At 36.3% G+C, this 20,551-nt stretch overlaps 1 long non-coding RNA gene across 9 annotated transcripts in view; it reads right to left on the bottom strand.

Moving 5' to 3' along the window:
- LOC105154614 (uncharacterized) overlaps positions 1-20,551 on the bottom strand; it is a 146,836-nt gene that overhangs the window by 24,322 nt on the left and 101,963 nt on the right. For 2 of the 9 annotated variants that reach the window (XR_015545308.1, XR_015545299.1), the window contains one exon: positions 12,930-15,052. The exons of 3 other annotated variants lie outside the window; for them this stretch is intronic. This is a non-coding gene — a long non-coding RNA (uncharacterized LOC105154614). Of the gene's footprint in view, positions 1-12,929; positions 15,053-20,551 lie in introns of those variants that run through there. 4 more of the 9 variants (XR_015545303.1, XR_015545304.1, XR_015545302.1 and 1 more) reach the window with 4 other exon arrangements.

Raw genomic sequence — 20,551 nt, forward strand, 5'->3', positions numbered from 1 at the left:
GAAAGAAAATAATTATAATTGTTATAAGAAAGAGGAAAGCCAAGCTGAAAGTACGAACAAAGAAAAGAAGGGAGATAAAGTAAATGAAAATAAATTTTGAAAATTCGTAAAAAAACAAAAATTATAAAAAAGTCGAGAATAGAGATAACAAAGAGTGTTGGGAGTGTGACAAAAAGGGCTATTTTTGTTTGGAATGTCCCGGAAAACCAGGAATAGTCGAGCTCTACGGGGTAAGCTCGACTGGAGTAGAAAATACCCCGAACAAAGAAACTTGCTTAATGAATAATTTATGTTTTACTAATACCAAAAATAAACAATGTTTGAATAATTGTTGTACTAATCAATATTCTTTCAAGATATGTTCTTGTAGTATTACAAATAAACAATTTTCTATTTATTATCATATTGATCAATGTAACTATATATATTAATAAATGTTCTTTCAGAATGAATTAAAAATGATTTAAGAGATTTTTGTTATAAAGGCGAAGTAAACAATGATAAACCTTGTATTAAAATTGATACGGGCTCCGATGTTTCTATTATAAACAATAATTTTGTTGAATCGGATAAATCAAAAATTAAAATGGATAACTGCAATATTAAATATCCTACGGGAGAACAAATTATAATTAAATATAAAATTTTAGTAAAGGCTCAACTTGCGAAATATTTTGTAAAAATCCCAATGTTAATTGCCAAAATAAATGATAACTGTTTGAGATGCATCCAAAAATCAGCTTTCGCAGGTGTACGTGCGACATGCAAATTGGAAGCTTTTGGAACAATTTCAAACGCTTCTAGAAGTTCCAAAAAACAAACCCGCATGTCATACGTACACAAATTCCAACCGCTAAAACGGCAATCACATTCAGAGTAGTCACAGCGCACGCGCGCTCGCGTGACGCGAAACGCGTAACATACGGACACCCCAATCAGGATTCCTGATTTGACGGGCGCGCATGGCAATAGTGTACTGCTTGGCCGTCGCGGTCGAGAATTGCCAATCGCGACCCGAATCGTGGGGATCACCTCAATTTTTATAATTTTCTATTATTCTCATAGGCGATTAAAAAAGAAAGCCTTTGTGCTGCAAAAGGGATAAAAGGCCGAATCGAGCTGTGATCCCTTCTTTTTCGTTTTTTCGGTCAAAGACACCACTTCGCAAAAAGTACAATCGCCTGTGACGCTCTGCCGCCAGAAAACCGCCGCTTTCGACTTATAATCGAAGATTCGCGTAAGTCGAGCTGTAGTTCAAATGTCTTCTCGCTCAGATTTTCGTTCTATCGCTCTCGCTTTATCTCGCTCTCGAACAATAACTGCATTCTAGATATTAATTTTTTTAGATTGCTCGATTTACAGAAAATTTTTGATTTTACTTTTCTCAATTCAATTACCGAGAGCAATGTTGAATTCAATTGTTCTCGCATTGAAAACGTTATAACAATTCCGTCGAACTTGACATCCCTATTCGAAGAAAATTCTCAATATTTAGATGAATTCGAAAAAGAAAGCTTTGTTATTTTTTTGAATGAATTTCGTGATGTATTTTCTAACAAAGTTATTTGGAAATTGTAAAGTTGGCGGACATGTGATTAAGATAAAGGATTTTCCTCCCATAAAGCAATCTCTTTGACGTATTCCGTTAAAAATGCGAAAGAAAGTAAATGAAATTATTAAGAATATGAAAGATCAATTAATTGAATGGAATTATCGAGGAATCTACTAATCCATGCGTCAGTGGTTTTAGTAAAAAAGAAAGATGGGACTATGAGATTTTGTGTGAATTCTCGAAAAATAAATGCAGTAACTATAAAATATTCTTACTCATTACGTCGCATTGACGATATTCTCGACCAGTCATCAGATAACATTCGGTTTATTACTTTAGACTTAAAAAGCGGATCTTGGCAAATAAAAATTCGCCCGCAAGATAGGGAGATAACAGCCTTTTGATCGGTAATGGTTTGTGGCAATTTAAAGTTATGCCTTTCGGTCTGTATAATGCTCCTGCAACGTTTGAACGAGTAATGGAACAAATTTTAAAAGAACATCTCTATAAAATTTGTTTACCTCGATGATGTAATTATCTTTGGGAAAACTTTTGAAAAAATGCTGTTAAATTGTAAACAAATTTTCAAGAGAAGTAAATTTAAAATTTAATCCTAAGAAATGTCTTTTTTTAGCAAAAAAATTAAATATTTGGGTTATGTGATATCAGCAGGAGGCATTAGTACGGATTTGGAAAAAAAATTGCTATGAGAAACTGGCTGATTCCACAAAACAAGAAACATTTAAAAAGTTTTCTCGAGTTTTGTTCTTGTAATAAATTGTCGTAAATTTGTGAAAGGATTTTCGTCTTTAGCAAAACCACTTTATATGTTAATGGAAAACGAGACAAGATTTGTTTGGAAGGAAGAATACTAAGATTCGTTTGATGAATTAAAGCAGGCCTTGACTGCCTCTCCGATTTTGGCATTTCCCAAAATAGAAAGGGATATTCTTGACATTGATGCATCAAATCAAGGAATTGGAGCAATCCTGTTACAGAAACAAAACGGCAAAGAAAAAGTGATGGCATATTTTAGTCGAATCTTCGAAATCGAAACAAAGCCAAAAAATGTGTGATGCGCCGTGAGAATCTAGCTACAGTACAATCAATAAAATCATTCCATCACTATTTGTATGGACAAAAGTTTTTGATACGTACAGATCATGTCTCATTCAAATGGCTAATGTCTTTTAAAGACTTTGAGGGCCAGTTAGCGTTAGATGGAAAGACTTCAGCAATATGAAATTATTCATCGCAGAGATCTTTTAACATAAGAACGCGGATAGATTATCGAGGCGGCCATGCATGCATGATCAGTGTCGTTATTGTGCGAATGTATAATAGAATTAAAGGAAGCCACGAAACAGGAAAGCTGTGGGAAGAATTATCCTAGATAATTACGCGTAAGAATTGGCGTAAAGAATAAATAGGAGATCCTTGCATTTACCTGTTTCTTTTTAAGAAAGAAGCAGGAGGAGAGCGCTCTTTATGACAAGAGGTAGCAGCGAAGGATGTCTCCAAAGTGTACTGGTTTTACTGGGATTCTCTTGAAGTCAAAGACGGTATACTCTACAAGAGGTGGGAGGTTCCTAAAGAAAAGAGTTCTCTAGTTAATCGTACTTAGGAAGCTCGTAATGCAGATTTTGGAGGAGCTACACAACTCTCCCACAGGAGAGCATTTTGGCATCAACAAGATGCTCGATAAAGTGCGGAAGCGATTTTATTGGGCAACATGTAAACAAAATGTGAAGGAGTGTAAAACATGTCAGGTCTGCTTAGCTAGAATCCATCTGGAAAAAGAAAATCTCCTTTACAGACGTAGGAGCTCCATTTGAAAGAATTCAGATGGATATCCTCGGTCCAATAACTTTTTCCAGAAATAAGTATTTACTTGTTGTTGTTGATTGTTTTACTAAATGGGTGATAGCTTTATCCCTAAAGAATATAAGAACTTAAACTATCACAGAAATCTTTCTAAATCAAATTAAATTATTTTCAGATACGGAATTTTTCTAGAGGTTCATACCGATCAAGGAAGGAATTTTGAATCGAGAATTTATCGAGAACTATCACGCTTGTTAGGAATCAAGAAAACAAGAATGGCCAAGCACGAAACAACTGGGATGATTCCAGCAGAACTGTATTCTGTTCAGGAACTTTATCTGCCAATTGATTTGTTACGCGGCAGCCTCCCTGAAATTGAGGAGGTTGATTCTCTCGAAGGCTACGTGGGAAAAGTGAAGAGAAAGTTCGAAGAGATTCGTACAAATATAAGAGAGCGGATAAATATCAAATCCTCATAAACGAAAGCCTGGTACGATCGGAAGGCCACATAAATTTATTTTAAGGAAAGACAAAAAATTTGGTTATACAATTCTCAAAAAAGAAAACAGAGAAGTTGCAGAATAATTAGGAAGGCCCATATTACATAGTAAAGAAAGCAACGTCGTATATTGTATTCATAAATCGAATAAACATAAAAATAAAATTGTACATTCAGATAGGCTGGCGCCTTATTTAGAAAGACGTTTAGGAAAAACGAGCTAATAAAAATTAACAAATCGGAGCCTTATCACTCGAAAAGAATAACACAATTTGTAATCTTATAGTGTAAGCTGCGCATGATAATTTGTTCGTTTGTAATCTTATGGTGTAAGCTGCGCAAGTTATTTTTCTTTCCTCATGGTCACGCGGCAAATGACGTGATTTTGAACGAAAAAAATCTCCCCGGAGGCATCAGCAAAGAAGTCGTGCATTTTAAATGCCTCACAGCCAATCTAGTGAGCTCATCTTCGTAGAAGAAGTCGGAGGTCATCATCGAACGCGCTTCAAACGTGCGACCTTACATTATTTTTTTTAAGAAGACTGTCTCTCCTGCGGTTTTTGAAGGACGAGGTTTTTCTGTAGGACGGAGGGCGAATGCCGAGGCAGAGATTGAGAGCAGAGGTACCGCGGTAAAACCAAAATGGAATTCCTCCCCTCCCCTCTTTTTGAAGAAGGAAGTACAAGAGCACAAGACTTCAAGAGAAGAGGCAAGAAGATTCTGCAGTTCCCTTCATGAAGACGAGAGGATGCCAAAGTGGGTTCCTCCTACGGAGGTTTAGCTACCCTCCGGGGAGGAACTGAAGAGAGAGATCCTATTCGGAAGGAAGAAAAATTTAAGAGGCCTCAAGGATAGGCCGGAGGATCGGGCCCTAGTAAAACCAGAGCTCTAGGAAGCTGCTGCAGTAGCACAGTAGGGAGCAAGAAACTGATCGGGAGCCCCGAATTCCTTAAGAAGACCAACGTTTTTGGGAAAACCACAATTGTCGGAATGACAATTTAAGGGAAAGAGGGCAGTGTTATGCCCGTACCGTGCCGACACCGTAGATCGTTACTCATGAAATACTGAAAGTCAGATTTGGACATGAGCCAACGCTGTGTTCGAACGTGTCTCTCGATCCGCTTATCTTCTTATCAATCCTGTGCTCTGAGCTTTACGTGTGTGTGTATGTGTGTGTGTGTGTGTTCTGTGTTCATTTAATAATAAACTCTTCTTGTTCTTTTTTACAATATTCGTGTTGTTTATTTCTGCGGGTTGGGAATGCGTGAATGCATTCACGAGAACGTCTCCGCGAACCGAACGCTCGGACGTAACAATGCTTGCACTCTTATTAAATTTTGCTGAGCTTCTCCAAATGAAGAACATATCTACTTGTTAAGCAAATAAAAATTTCATTTTCACATTAACTTGTCACCAAAATCACAGGAGAGCTAAATTACATGAAGGGATCACCTTCTGAAAGATCTACCGATACTAAATTTATTATAGAATAATTTGTTCTAGCTCGAAGTTCCACAAATTTCTCTATTACTTGTAGAATTCATAGTACAAAATGTAAATATTTATATTTTTTATTATAATATAGCGAATACAAGGATACCAGGATGTGCCAATCACATCGGAAAACATGAAGCTACGAATTATTGCAGTATGTACAACAATCAGTCCGGAAATGTTAAGAAGTGTACGTGCTTCAGAAATTCAACGATTGCAGTGTTGCATTGATGTAAACTTCGAGCACTTCTTGACGTAAGAATCATTGTTTTACTTTTTTATTTAGTGACGAATGACCTTTTATAGGTCGTTGAAATCATCTAAGCACTCGCTATTACCACAATATAACTACTAGGGATATCCGCGAAGAAATGCGGGTTCGCGCAGATATGGCTGCGTAGCTTTTGTTTTGGCCGAAATCAATGAAATGACAGTAATGTACATATGTATGTACACAGAGAAGAAGACAGTTTGTGGGAACTGCTTTAAATATTTATTAAAAAATGGATAAAATAAAGAAAAGTTATGTTACGTGCATTATTAACCAGTGCGGTAATAATAATAAAAATATATTAGGTGTATGACTTTGCTTATTCGTTTTTCGTATAGATGGCTTTAGCGGTAAGTGGTGATCGAAATAAATAGATCATAGACGTCACACAATAAACTTGAACATCTGTCAACATAATCCCAACATAATAGAAACATTAGTCGATTTGTGTCTGCATCATAAAGTTATTCTTGATTGAAAATGTCAGTTTACGAGCCAAATTCTTGTCATTTGCGGGAGGTTTTAATTTTCTGCTTCAATATGAAGAAATCTGCGGCTGAGGCTCATCGAATGCTTTCAAATATTTATGGTGAAGCCGCTATTAGTGAAAGAACGTGTCATAAGTGGTTTCAACACTTCAAGAACGGTGATTTTCACGTCGAAGATCAGCATAGCGGTGGAAGAGAGAAGGTTTTCGAAGATACAGAATTGAAGGCATTACTTGATACAAGACTCGTGTCAAAATCAAAAAGAATTGGTACGATCATTAGGAGTGACTCAATCAGCCATTTCAAAACGTCTCAAAGCCATGGGAATGATTCAGAAGCAAGGAAATTGGGTGCCGTACGAGTTGAAGCCGAGAGATGTTGAACGGCGTTTGTTGGCTTGTGAACAGCTGCTTGAAAGGCAAAGACGGAAAGGTTTTCTGCATCGCATTGTGACTGGGGATGAAAAATGGGTTCATTACGATAATCCCAAGCGCAGAAAATCATGGGGAGTTCCCGGCCATGCTTCCACATCGACGGCCAAACCGAATATTCACGGCTCCAAGATCATGCTCTGTATTTGGTGGGACCAGCTCGGCGTAGTATATTATGAGCTGTTAAAACCGACTGAAACAATCGCAGGCGATCAGTATCGAACGCAATTGATGCGTTTGAGCCGAGCATTGAAAGACAAACGGTCGCAATACAACGAGAGACACGATAAAGTGATTTTGCAGCATGACAATGCTCGACCCCATGTTGCGAAAGTGGTCAAGACATACTTGGAAACGTTGAAATGGGAAGTCCTACCTCACCCGCCGTATTCTCCAGAACGTTGCTCCCTCTGACTATCACTTGTTTCGATCAATGACACACGATCTGGCTGACCAGCACTTCCGATTTTATGAAGAAGTAAAAAATTGGATCGATTCGTGGATCGCCTCAAAAGATGACCTGTTTTTTCAACGCGGAATTCATATGCTGCCCGAAAGATGAGAAAAAGTAGTGGCCAGCGATGGACAATACTTTGAATCATAAATGTATAACCAGTTTTTTACAATAAAGAATTTCGGAAAAAAACCGTATAAGCAAAGTCATACGCCTTATACAATGCACTTTTTTTCGTTATCTCAAAGATATCGAAAGTTAACTAACAAAAACGTTTCACTTATAATTATTTTTTTTATTTAGTTTAAATAAGTTTGATACTTGACTTATTCTTAGTTTTTGTTATTTTTGAATTAATTTTGTTTATTGTCTAATGTTTTTGTAAAATTTTTTTAATTGTGACTACATTATTACTTATAGGGCACTATATTCTTTATTTTCGACCCTGAATTTTTTAAATGTTAACATGACAGATGCTCGACGCGGTGATCAAAGGTGCCGATATAAAGTGTCCTTACTGGTTATACTGCGCTTACACTAAGATTAAAAAAGTACAGCATGTCATTTAAAAAAATTAAGTAAATTGAAATTTCCGAAGCGCCTTTATCTAGAAAAATTATTATTAGCATATATTATGATCCTCTTGATGCCATACAACTATTGTATTAGGTGTTGGAATTAATTCGTAGCGTTTTACAAGTGATGGGAAGTACTTTCATTAATGTATTTTTTAATGCTCATGTGAAATAAATAACATTCTTTCATTAAAAACGCTACGAATTAATTCCAACACCTAATAATTACAAAATTATCTCTAAAAATAACAGAGATATTCAAGATGGACAACGTTATTATCCTTTCCTATATGTATAGAAGATAAATATGGTTTTGAAGGGATTTCGCAATATATAGGTTAAGTAATCTATACTGTGATAAAAAGGTAAATATAACATTGCATTTCGTTACTTCAATAAATACTTAAGACAGAAAATATATGCAGCCAATATTTTCTGTAGCAAAATGGAATAGCTGAGAGAAAAAAATAAAATTTTGATTGATTCGCTGTACATTATTTGATGAATTTTAACTTCTGAGGAGAGTCAGTTATTATAGCAAATTTCGTACGAAATAGATTTCTTTGGAAAAGCATTAATAAAACATCATTCGATTAGTACTGGCACGAAAAAGCTAATTTATATAAACTTAACGTGTTTTGGCGCAGATTGTTACGTTAAAATTTCTAACGAAAATCGAAAAAAATTGTATCCGGAAGCATTAAACGGCATTTTGCTTAGGGTTGATATCAAAAATATAGTATGATATCAAAAATATAGTGAATCTACGTACCAGAAAGGTCATTATTGCAAGAGATGTAAAATTTATTGAAGAGTCAGGTTCAAATAATGATCCGTTAATCATCAAAAGCCATCTTTCGAAAGAATAGTACAGTAATCAGTACAACACTACAATGTTCAGAATTCATACTAAAGTTGCACTTTCCAACGACCTTTCCAACGAATCTTTCCGTTCGAGATATCTAAGTAGATAGAAACAATCAAGATGAAAATTTAGACATCTCAGAAAATGAAAACAACGTAGAAGAAGAATTAATGATTATTATTAATCAATCAGCTCTAATGAGGTATTCAAGTAGACCAAATGAAGGCATCTCACCTAGACGATTGATTGAAAAAATAAATGTAATAACCGAGCCATCCTCTAGATAAAGCTGGCCTAGCAGACAACATTCAGAGTTTTCTTTTCCGTTGCTATAATTAGGAACATGTTAGTCTACTATTTCGATGTTAAAATTGCTTTTTTGAACGGTACATCGAAAGATGAGATTTACATGCATCAGATATCTAATTTCAAGAAGAATGGAACAGAAGATAAGATATGTTATTATGTAAAAGTATTTATGGATTAAAGCAATCAGCACGAGTTTAAAATAAGACTATATACGGGCAAGTCAATAAGTTCTTAGAAAATCTGTCAGAGGGCACACTCGCAGTGTCACATTACTTTTTGACAAATAGCATTTTTCAGCTGATTACTATCAAATTTTAAGCGGAATTCATCGCGTGGTTTCGTTTCTGTAGATGATTAAAGCGAATCTTTGTATTTTTTACAAAATGGAAAAAAATAAGTTTCGTACAGTGATCAAACATCTACATATGAAAAGTTTAATGCCGAAAGAAATCAAAGCCGAATTGGATAATGTTCATAGTACATCTGCACCAGCGTTTGCGACTGTATACAATTGAGTGAATGAATTTAAACGTGGTCGTACAGCCACATGTGATGCATCTCGTTCGCGACGTCCAATTGAGGCTGCTATGCCAGAAATTATCGATAAAGTCCACGATATTGTTTGGACTGATCAAGGAGTGAAGGTGCGCAAACTTGCTGAAGCCACAGACATATCACATGGCACAGTAATTTCAATTTTGCACGATTGAGTATGAAAAAGCTATCGGCAAGATGGGTGCCGCGATTGCTCACTGTGGACCATAAGCGCGACCGTGACGATTTCAAAACAATGTTTGGAGATGTTTTAACGTAATCCAGATGAATTTCTGCGTCGATTCATTACTGTGGACGAAACATGGATCCATTACTTCACATCCGAGACGAAGGAACAGTCAAAACAATGGACTTTACCGAGTGAACCAACTCCGAAGAAGGCGAATATCGTGAAGTCGGAAAGATATTTTTTTGGAATGCACGCGGTATAATTCATATCGATTACCTTCCATCAAAGCAAACCAATGGCGATTATTATGCAGTCTTATTGGACCATTTCAACAACATTTTAAAGAAAAACGTCCCCATTTGGCGATGAAGAAAGTGCTCTTCCATCAAGACAATGCACGGATTCATACGCCCGGCATCGATGGCACCAAATTATGCTATGAATTGCTTCTCCATCCAGATATATTCGCCCCCTGCGATTATTTCCTATTTCCAAACCTGAAGAAATGGTTCGGAGGAAAAAGATTCACCACAGAGAGCAGCTCATTGCCGAAACAAATTACGCTTATTTTGAAGGGTTGAATAAATCATATTATTCGGACGGCTTGAAAAAATTGAAGATTCATTAGATCAAGTGTATCGAGCTGAAAGGAGATTATGTTGAGAAATAAAAATAAATCAATCAAAAAAAATGTGTTTTACTATGTTTTTCTAAACACTCATTGACTTGCCCTCTTATTGCTCAAAGCCAATTCGATTCAAAGCAGAGCTGACATTTATTTGTACCTATCATTAAGGCAAAGTAAAAGTATATGTTCTCATGTACATAATATTTTGATAATACGATAAAAGCAGTAAATGAGATCGAGAAACTATTATACTTACAACAAATTTTGAAATAAAAGATCTTAAAGTAATAAATTACAGCATCTGTAACAGTTTGCATTTTGTCGCAGAATAAAGGGTGTTTTTTCAAGCCCGATAGAACTTGAAATTGTAAAAAATAAAACAAAAATTAAATTTTAATCAAAAAATTTTTTTTATTTCTTTCAGTATACTCTGGCAAATCATCATGAATAGACTCACGCTTGAACAACGCTACCAAATTATCCAAATTTACTTTGAAAATCAGTCGTCAATTCGCGCAACTTATAGACGACTTCGTGATTTTTTTATTTTTGGCTTAACGGGTTTGTTAATAAGCAAAATTGCCGCATATGGAGTGAGACTAATCCACAAGAGACCTTACAGAGGACCATTACATCCCGAAAAATGCCGTTTGGTGCGGTTTACACGCTGGTGGCATCATCGGACCTTATTTCTTCAAAAATGAGGCCGGAGCTCGCGTTACGGTCAATGGAGATCATTACCGCATCATGATCAATGATTTTTTGTTTGAAAATATGGATGACATTGATCCGGACGAGATGTAGTTTCAACAGGATGACGCTACGTGCCATACGTCGACCGCAACCATCGACTTATTGAAATCAAAATTTGGCGATAAGTTGATTTCGAGAAATGGACCTGTCAATTGGCCTCCAAAGTCGTGCGATTTGACACCTCCCGATTATTTCCTGTGGGGCTACGTCAAGTCACTGGTTTATGCTGATAAACCAGCAACAATTGACGCCTTGGAGGACAACATTGTTCGTGTTATTCGTGACATACGGCCAGCACTGCTCGAAAAAGTGACTCAAAATTGGACGTCCAGAATGCGCTTCAAGAACAGCCGCGGTGGCCATATGCCCGAAATCATTTTCAAATGTTAATGCCATGCATTGATCTTTCGACTGAAAAAAATTTTTTGATTATAATTTAATTTTTGTGTTAGTTTTTACAATTTTAAGTTCTATCGGGCTTAAAAAAACACCCTTTATATCCACAACTGATTGGAATCAAATTAAGAAATGAATTCAGATTTTAAAGGTACTTCATCATTATACGTAAAGTTGGGCAATGTTCAGGAAGAATTTGATCGGTTCCGCAAATTGGGCTGACAAGCACGAATCAAGAAAGTCAAATTCAGGTTTATATTCATTCTTAGAAGCGCAATTAGTTGGAGTTGCAAAGACTGCATTATCTCGTCTTCAATGAAAGCAGAATTTATTGCGCTTTCAAAAATGTATAAAGAATTTTTTTGTCTGGATACAATGACTTTTAAATGCTTTTAAATGGAGAAAAATGAAGTACACGAAGATTTACGCAGACAATCAAAGCGTCTTAAAAATGATTATTAGTGAAGATTCAATTGCAGAACAAAACATATGGATACAAAAGTTTATGTAAAAAAGAAAAATATTATATACAAATATAATGTCATTACAAAAATAATATTAGCTGACCTGTTAATAAAACAAGTACTCAAAATTAGATACGTTGCATTAAGAGATCATTGCAATCCAGTTCATATCGATTAAAGAAGAGTATTAGAGTAAGGTAATCATTATGAACAGATACATTTTAGTTTTTATGAATTTAATATTAAGTTTCATTTCTATTGCAAAAACTTTAGTCCAGTGCAATGTGTCAATGTAAATTTAATGATTCTTACTTTCGATGTAATTCGTATGTAATGATTTTTAATACTCAAGTTTTATCTCTCTGATTCTTGCTTCCTTCTTGTAAAAAAAAGTAATAAAAAGTATTTATATCCGTGTGATTATTGGGCTGAGTCATTGATTAAAACTAGCAACCGAAATAGATATACTAGGCCGGTTCTAGACCAATATGTGTTAGTGCGCATACGTACACGCGATATGTATGTGTGTGGGTGACGGGTCTGAGGATGAGAGAAGTACGTTGTTAGATTTGGAGTTCGAGAGAGAGGGGGCTGACATTATTGAGCGAGAGGGCCGAGGGGAGGGGGTCTGATGTCACTGGGCAAGGGGACCGCGGAAGGGGGTGGCGTCACTAGGACCCGCGATAGAGGGAGCCAGGGCCCGTCATGTTATTCTCTCTCTTCCATCCATTATAAAATGCAGTTTTCTCCCTCCAACTCATTGCGGCAACCTTATACAATACTTACCATCTTACTCATGCTCTCTTTCTCTTTCTTCCGTTGCAGTTCCATACCTATCACATTATTCGCGCGCTCTCTTTCTCCCGTTGCAGTCCTATATCTACCATCTTACTCTCTTGCTTCCTCTCATTGCAGTCCCATACCTATCATATTCGCGCTCTCTTTTCTTCCTCCGTTGTATTCTCCCCCTCGTTGTCTTTTCTTCTCGATTTTATTAAATAGATATAATATTTTATTCGACGAATATTTAAAAATGATATGACCTAGCATCTAATTGTAATATTTTTAGTTGTGTAATGAGCGCCTTCTTATCAACTAATATAATATATAATTTAATATATAATTTAATACACGGGGTATGACAAAGGAATGGTGTGAATGGTGACGAAGGAACAAAGGAATAAATAATTTTAAATACAGAGTAATGTAATTTTAATATTTATTTTTTAATATTCGCATTTTTTATTTTATTCGTGTAAGTATGGTTTACAATTTGAGCCAAAGTGTATGCTCCCAATTCTATAAGGAAACTTTTATCACAAATATTGTCAACATATTTATCAACATATTTACAGCATCGCGTTTATTAGTAACATATTCTTGACGTAAATATGAAATAAAATGTTTAAATTTCTCACTTGTGTTATAGACATTCTGAGATAGTCCTAAATATACATGCTCGACACAATGTTTGAGATCAAGTCTAAAAAGCATGACATCATATACAAAAATTTATCGCGTAATGATAATTTTATTTTGTATGTACCATACAGTTTACAAAATTCCACATTCATACCTTGAATGGTTAGGGATGATGGCGTAATTACAAATCAGAGCTGCTCAATATTCTCGCATCTGTCGATGAATACCTTCCATGTTGTGTGAGTTAGGATTATCCGATTTTCTCGAGAATCACCAATTGCAATTTCCACATAGGATACAAGTCCTATGCTGATTCCTAATCTATATCTAAATATTTATAAGCCGCAGGCATTAATGAGTGTCTCCTTCCCAAAATGTAAGGGGTATAGTGAAGTTTCGAATGAGAAAATACATTGTGAAAGAAATAGAAGGTAAGCGATACGTAGAAAAAATGTATAATATATAAAATGTGTACACAAAATTTTTTATAGCTGAACACAAACTTACTGTCCCCTGCATGTTTCATCCCGTTGAATCGGAACGTAACAGTTCATATCATATCGAGCCTTGTTGATCATATCTTTTTAATCGAATCTTTTTTTATTACACTAACAATAACGTACATCTGTTCCCATACTCTTTTCAAATAAGAATATTTAGTGTATCGCTGCAATAAAATTGTTTTTCAAACACGTTAAAACACGCAGCATATTGAAAAAATGACGCGACAACCATAGTACATAAAAACGAAAAACAGTCAGTAATCGAGTTTGAAGTTTCTTCAACATATCAGTGTATATTGGTGTTATATCAGTGTGTGTATGTTTAATGAAAAAATGGATTTTGCACCTCACGAAAATAAAGTGATGGACGAAAAAATAAATGATCAACATGAAGAAATGTTTAACCAGAAAATGTCCGATGAAGATCATGCTCTGTCAAATGATTCGTATTTCGGCAGTGACATGAAAAACGATGACGATATAATTGCCTTGACGATATAATTGATTGACGAAATAAATATCTTACATCCTGTGAAAAAGATGTGCTGCATTGAGCTCTACACTGATGATTATGGAAGATATTGCTCATCATGTATCCTAAGAACGATCAATTTTCAAGTCTTCATGCTATTCGAAAATATGATATTGACGTATGTGATTCTCAAAGGTTATTCCTGTTCGGAATGCAAAGGTTTCCTTTATTAAATAATGCTGTGTAACATGTATCCACAATGATACAAGGTGTTGTGAAAGCTTTGTCAAAGATACAAAAACAGACTAAAAGTATATATTTTCTCAAAGCTTTTTTAATAAAAAGACTGCGAAAAAGAGGATATTATAATATGAAGCAAACAGAGCGTAATCTGATACAAGCTGCTAAGTTGAATGCGCGAAAATTTTTTGCGTGGGAATAATGATGAGTGTCCATGCGAGTGTCCTGAGCCTTTAGACTACCGAGATATGGAATGCAAGAGATCCGGGTTCAATTCCCGGCCGAGGCAATATTTTTCGCAATAAGTTTATTACAGTTTTTTAAGATTAATTTAGGAAATTTGGGATTATTAATATTTCAGATTGATTATGTTGAAAGTCCGACAACCATATCGGCATGCAATTTCTGAAATTAATTCATTTATATGAGTATATTGTATAATAGTTCAACATCTCAACATTCAGACATGTAGTAGCGCTTCGTATTTAAAGTAATGTTAATAAATTATATGTTCTTTTTTCAGATGCTTACACTATTTTAGCTTAAACAAAACTGGAGATCCACGCAGTAGAATGCGAACAATTAAACGACTGTGCCATCAGATTACCGAGCGAAGTGGTTGAGCTTTGGCAACTACATCAGAAAGGAACGTATCCCGTTCATAGTCTATGTCGACCTAGAATACACCCTGGAAAAGACGGAGAGAGATACGAAACGTCCAGCTACACGTACCAGCATTAACGGGGATTTAGTTTAGCATATTATGTCCACTGTTCGTACGACGATTTGTTGTGTACATTTAAGTTTTGTCATGGAAACGATTGCATCGCATGGTTCGCCGAGGAATTTAAAAACTTAGCGTATAAAATAAAGACTATGTTGTCCACTAACGTTCCCATGGATTTTACGCGAGATGATGTGATAAATTTCAATCCTCAGCGCAGAGGATCTTCTCACACGCAAAGACATATTTCTGTACGAGTACATTGACTGCGTCAAAAGTTAGACGAAACCGAGTTATCATCGCGCGAATTATTTTATAGCTCGCTGACAGGTATACATATATGGCTGACATATCATATCCGAGAGCGATTACGCGCACGTCGTTAACGTGTGACAGCGGTTTTCCTGCTCGGAGAATATAGCGATCTGTATTTAAAGATAAACGTTTGTTGTTAGCCGACATTTTCAAAAATTTCCGTAACAGTTGCGTCGCGAGTTATGGGCTCAACCCCGCGTATTATTATGCACTACCGGATTTACATGGGATGCGATGTTGAAACATACGCGTGTAAAATTCGAACTTCTTAGGAACATCGATATGGTCATGTTCATCGAACGTGGAGGTCTGAACCTAACAGATCAAGGCTCAGAACAAGTAGAGAGTCAGAAGTCGTCTAACAACAAGTACATGCAGTCGTATGATCCACCATCGAAACTCGACATATGTACTTTGATTTATGTACTTTAACGTTAACAACCTATACGGTTGGACAATGTGTCAACCATTATCATACGCCGATTTTCGATGGGTCGACGATGTAAACAATTTTGATGTTACGATCATCGCGACAGATTCACCGATAAGTTAGACTTGGTACCCCCGTTCTCGAGGTAGACTTGGAGTATTCGCAATATCTTCATAACGCTCACATAGACCTACCATTCTGTCCGATGCACGAGAAATCACCCGATAAGCGAGAGAAGAAGCTCCTCGCTACGTTGTAGAGCGTGATAGAGCGTTACGTAATTCATTATCGTAATCTACAACAATATACTCGTCACGATTTCAATATCGTAAAAATTTACCGCTTGTTGCAATTCGCGCAATCTCTATGGCTTCGCGAATACATCGAATTCAATACGAATTTTAGAACTCTTTCCAACAACGAGTTTGAAAAAAATGTGTATAAATTAATAAATAATGCTGTATTTGTTAAAACCATGGAGAATATGCACAACCACGTCGACGTGCGACTTGTAACGCATTGGGACGGGAGATACGGTGCGGAGGCAATGACACAAAACCAAATTTTCATAGTAGAAGCGTTTTTTCTGAGACTCTAGTCGCGATAGAAGTAATTTGAGATGAAATTCGACAAATCGTATGTGTATCTTCGATATATCCAAGACATGTTTGTAAGAATTTCATTACAAGTACAAATCGCTGTTTCGCGAAAATTGTAAAGTCATGTACACTGATACGGACAGTCTTATTTACTACAGGGAGTAAATATAAATAATGCGACAACGTCTACTATATTTTGAAACGCGATATCGATCGATTCAACACTAGCAACAATGCGTACGGTATTCCGCTCGCTAATAAAAAAGTTCCGAGCTTAATGAAAGATGAAAACAATGGTACGATAATGACCGAATTCATCGGGCTTAGACCAAAAATGTACGCCTTGCGCCTCGATGGGAAAAAGGAAAAGGATTTAAAAATTATGTTACAGCGAGATCGATAACATTTGATTACATGCGATGTCTAAATAACGAAATCGAAATGAAGCACAGGCAATCGTGCATAAAATCGAAATTGCATGACATCGGAAACGAAAATTGCTCTAAGTCCGTACAATGACAAACGATACATTGTGCTAGATTCTATAGACACTCATGGGGACATTATAAAATATTACTATGAAAATAAATAAGAAAAACGAATTTTCATTTCTACACACTTATGTATTTGTAATAAAAAAAACTAATTTTTGTGTTCATATTATGTATTTTTAATTTTAAAAAATTTCAGTTACATGTTTGCATATTGTAATAAATATATACTGATATATAATTCGTAGAAATACATTTATTTGTAACACAGTGGCCTTGTGTATCCATGAATTGTGCGAATTACCAAATCCCAGTCATTACGTAAACATCATTTTCTTTTTTGCACAACACTTTTTCAACTAGACATCGCGTGGGCAACGATTAGCAACGCGATGCAACTCGTAGAATCCTCCAACGACCAATTTTCCATGATAATCTTCTAGAAGATATATCGTGATATTAGTTTTCTGTACTTTGATGATTCTAAATATCTCCATGGTCCAATTTGGCGTTTAACCTTTTTCAAAGATCGTCTTGAATTTGCTCACACGTACCGAGTCACGCAATCACTTTGAATCGCGGGAGTGCGACGGCCTTTACGCTACTGTACACCGTGTTTAAGAGTTTGTCGATGATTGTGGGAGTCACATCGATATAGGTCGCATACCAATAATTCAATATTTTCGTGCGTTGTACTCTGACACGAGATAGCAAGTCCATTTGTAATTTCCATTATGCGTAAATTATTTCCACATATCGTTTTTTAATATACAATTGAACCGTTTGACCGACGCCTTCATTACGGAATATGTTGATTTATATTATGTTTTTCAAAAGTTTTTGCATGTTTGTGTTGTAAAATTCTTTTCCCATATCGGTTTGCAAATTTTTCGGGCATCTCCTATCGTCTCGAATTTACTTTACTTTATCGTTGTAGCCCTCTCACTTCACTTTTTGTTTTGAGCGGTACAGCCCATGCATGCTTACTCAACACGGTAAGAATGTAGTAGTATATTTGTTGAATCGTGTATAAGGGCGCATTTCGACCACATCAGCCTGCCACAGGTTATCGTATCCGTAAACTATGACATGTCTGGAAAATTTTTTCTTGAACGTGCAGTTCTTCCACCAGTCACCACTTTTCAAGACTTTTCATCAGACATTTTTTGTCGTAATATATTAGGTGTTGGAATTAATTCGTAGCGTTTTTTAAATGAAAGAATGTTATTTATTTCACATGAGCATTAAAAAATACATTAATGAAAGTACTTCCCATCACTTTCTACTACTTTTGACCATCTTTCGGGCAGTGAATGAATACCGCGTCGGAAGAACTGTTCATCTTTAGATGAAATCCAGGAATCGAACCATTTTGTACAATCTTCGTAAGATGTGAACTTCTGCTCGCACAAGCTATGAGCTAATGATCGAAACAAGTGGTAGTCGCTAGGTGCAATATCAGGAGAATACGGCGGGTGCGGTAGCACTTCCCATTTAAGTGTTTCCAGGTATGTTTTTACCGGTTTTGCAACGTGTGGGCGAGCATTGTCGTGCAGCAAGATGACTTTATCGTGTCTTTCGAAGTATTCCGACCGTTTTTGCTTCAATGCACGGCTCAAGCGCATCAGTTGCCGTCGGTAGAGATCTCCAGTAACGGTTTCATGCGGTTTTAGCAGTTCGTAGTATATGACACCCTTCTGATCCCACCAAATACAGAGCAGGAGCTTTGAGCCATGGATATTGGGCTTTGCCACTGATGTTGATGGTTCGCCGGGCTTAACCCATGACTTTCTGCGCTTTGGATTGTCATAATGGATCCACTTTTCGTCACCGGTAACAATCCGATGCAAAAAACCTTTTCTTTTCTGCCGTTGAAGCAGCAGTTCGCACGTGAGAAAACGTCTCTCAATATCCCTTGGTTTCAATTCATATGGGACCCAATGTCCTTCCTTCTGGATCATGCCCAAACTTTTAAGACGTTTTCCTATTGTTGAGAAGTCAACTTCCAATGACGTAGATAATTCTTTAAGTGTTTGACATGAGTTTTCATTGAGCAGTGCCTGCAAATCGTTATCTTCAAATTTTTTCGGCTGACCAGGTCGCTCCTTGTCATCCAAGTCGAAATCACCAGCTTTAAAACGTGCAAACCACTTCCTACACGTTTGCTCAGCCAGAGCATGTTCACTATACACATCCACTAAAATACGATGAGCTTCAGCTGCACTTTTGTTCATATTAAAGTAATGAAGCAAAACTCCCCGCAAAAACACTTTATCTGGCACAAATTTTGACATATTCAATGAATTATACAGTATTGTTATTTATGATTTCAAGAAAGGTTATGTACGGCAAATGACGTCTTATGATAGATGTTTACAATGTATACAGAACTATAGGTAACAACGAAATAGTGTACTGCTTGTGCCATCTCTTGTAAAACGCTACGAATTAATTCCAACACCTAATATGATGCAAAAAATGTTACAGAGATTTTACGCAAACGTTATTGATCGACGTTTCGACGTTGACTAAAATTACCGCGTATCTCCGTTTCAATTTATAATAAGGTCAGCTTCACAAAGCTCCTCGATAGATAAGATTTCATTATCGTAGGCATTATGACCTGCCTGATGCGAAGTTTCAAGCAATCGAAGACGATTCACAAGTTCGTTAGGATCATCCCAATGAACATAATCGATTTTATTTTAAAGTCATGGCACGCGGTATTACATCTTTTCCGACTTTTTTTACCTAACTTGTTTAGTTCCTGATGCGTGGTATGCCCGTTCCAACTTGTATTTTACCTGACACAAAGGTGTTACTATATTTTTATATTTGTACCCTTTGCCACCCATTAATGGATTATCCACTTTATGAATGCACCTATGATCATTTCGTTGCCAACAGTACTTTTATATGCTTTATCATTCTCTGCGTAAATAGTGTCGTCGGGAATAGTTTTGAAAATTAATTCCCTCAATCCAGATATACCTTTGTACTTTACTCCATCTACGATCACGAAATCATTCGTGTCTAAATCAAACTGTTTATCGCCGAGCATCGTGTCGTTCTCGTTGAGATATACCATAAACGTTATCGATCTTCTCTTTGTCGCCATCAAGAAACATGTTTACATATTTTTGTCCCAGCAGCCCCAGTTGATCATGCAACTTCTCACGAAGTGCGATTGCAACGACTGTTTAATTAATATTTCAAGAGGTTCATTGGACGTTTCATAAACGTCTTCGGCTAAGGGAAAGTGTAAATGTTCGTACGATAATTTGCGTGATATAGAATTAAGTGAATCCGACGTAACAATCGGTTCTTTTATGTGTTACGTCTCAGTGTTGTTATTGAGATGTTTTCTCCGTTTTTGAGTCAATGTATTTAAACAATTTACTCGGGGACCGGAGATTAAGTTGTGTAGTTAAGGATGCGATTCACTGGGAAGTATTGGATAATTTAAAGGAAGGGTAACCTTGTATCCGGTGCCAAAAAGATCGCGAAGTTTATAGGCGAATCTACGTGGATCGTGTTTTGGAATGGTTTTGTAACTAGGAAACGTTAGGTTGACCTCCAATTTATTCAGAGTATAGACAGGTTCGCGAGGTGAGTCTACCGGTTTGTC

This window comes from Acromyrmex echinatior, chromosome 6 (assembly GCF_024713525.1).
Source record: "Acromyrmex echinatior isolate Ae372 chromosome 6, ASM2471352v2, whole genome shotgun sequence".
Taxonomy (NCBI): domain Eukaryota; kingdom Metazoa; phylum Arthropoda; class Insecta; order Hymenoptera; family Formicidae; genus Acromyrmex; species Acromyrmex echinatior.